The sequence below is a fragment of the Etheostoma spectabile genome, chromosome 23 (assembly GCF_008692095.1).
Source record: "Etheostoma spectabile isolate EspeVRDwgs_2016 chromosome 23, UIUC_Espe_1.0, whole genome shotgun sequence".
Lineage (NCBI taxonomy): Eukaryota > Metazoa > Chordata > Actinopteri > Perciformes > Percidae > Etheostoma > Etheostoma spectabile.
The window spans coordinates 11,807,492-11,809,181 of record NC_045755.1 but is presented as its reverse complement, the minus strand read 5'-3'; the positions used below and the strand labels follow the sequence as shown (position 1 = coordinate 11,809,181).

General features: G+C 39.3%; 1 protein-coding gene and 1 long non-coding RNA gene across 10 annotated transcripts in view; one reads left to right on the top strand and one right to left on the bottom strand.

Moving 5' to 3' along the window:
* The window catches only part of cacna1c (calcium channel, voltage-dependent, L type, alpha 1C subunit), a 199,899-nt gene that overhangs the window by 115,274 nt on the left and 82,935 nt on the right, over positions 1-1,690 (bottom strand). The gene's annotated exons all lie outside the window — the stretch shown is intronic.
* Positions 1-1,690, top strand: part of LOC116672868 (uncharacterized) — a 25,503-nt gene that overhangs the window by 7,908 nt on the left and 15,905 nt on the right. The gene's annotated exons all lie outside the window — the stretch shown is intronic.

Here is a 1,690-nt window from a genome sequence, read left to right as displayed (position 1 = left end):
TTTTCACATTCACAACATAACACAAACACATATGGACCTAACATTTTTTCCATTTTCACTCGTAAATCGCTTTAGTGAAACCAACCTCAGATTTTCAAATGTAAAGATTTTCTGCTTCTGTTATATTATTATAAATGAATTATCTTAACATGTTGTACTTTGGGCAAGACAAAATAATAATTTTGAAGATGTCACCTTCAGTTCTCGGAAAAAGTCTGTTTCCTGACATTATATAGACAAAAATAGAGATTACTGTAACAGAAAATCAAAGTATTTGTTACTTGCAGCCTTACATCATTTTTAACAGCCATATGGTGGGCCTTCCATTTATGAAATGGCTTTTCTGAAAGTGAAACATGTTATGTAAAGATTAATGGAATGTATCAAACATGAATGGTTTAATGGTGACATGTAAGTCAGTGATTAGGTCAGGGTAAAACAGAACTGCACTACAGATTTTTTTACTGTACAACTTTTAACTCCCATGTAAACCTCCACTTTCACAGTGACACGCTATGCCCTCTGACTTTATAGAGGTCTAGGCAGTCATTACAGCCAGCTGGCTCCTCAAAATTTGGAACCCTTACTACAGGAAAACAGAGAGGTAAGAAATGTTTTCAGCCCCTGCTACATCCGCTAGGTTGGCATGGTTGTATGCTTACATGCTGTACTTTTTTTCTTTCATTTCTTTTATTGAGAAAATGTATGCATGCCTGGGCTAACTCTCTGTTTTGAACTTAGAGGCTGTGTGGGCACTTTGAAGTCTTTTAAATGAAGTAAAAAATATAATATTCACAACAGCTAACAAGAGAGGGGGTTTGCTGTGTGTGTGTTTGAAACTTCTGCTGTACAAACTCAATGTCAGTCCAAGGATTGACAGCTCTGGCAGAACAGTGATGGGCATCCACCTCAACATGCCCCTTTTGTGTGTGTGTCAGCTCCAGAAAAAGAGTGGATGTGTGTATTAGTGTGCGAAAGCTTAAGTGCTATTTAACAGGTGTGTGCTGCAGTCAGCAGTAACAGAGATTACCTACAAGCTACACAAATCAGAAACGCACACACACATACACAAACACATTCACAGAGAAACAGATACACATTAAACACACGCAAAGGTACACAATCCCACCAGAATTTGTCAGTAAGCCCTCATTGCACTGTTAGTTATTTAACTCAATGACTATATAGCGAGCCGAAGTCCCGCCCCTTCTGTTTGCCTCCATGTGACCTACCTTCGGGGAAAAAATTAAAGGTGGTCAATGGCGATAGACAAACTATTTTCTGATCGTCTTGTGCCTTGGATTAGACGGGCTACAAGTCCTGACGTCGGCACATTTTCCCTCCACTCCCTTTGAGTAGCTGCAGCGCTCGACATGACCCGATTTATAATGGTTTTCACCTCTTTTGATAGTTCTGCCTTCATCTTGGGAGAAGACAGCAAAGCTCAACAAGGAGACAACCATATTTCTCTTGTGGCGTATATTGTTTGAGACGAGAGATGTAGTTCACTAAGCGATCTCACACAAAACTTAATGTTGTTCAACTTCTACATGTCAAATCGTTTATCTCTTGACATGTAAAATCATCTTTTAAATTTACACACATCATGTAGCCAGGTTAGCTCAGTTGGTAAAGCAGGCACACATTTAGAGGTTTACTCCTCAATGCAGGAACCCCTTGCTGCATGTCA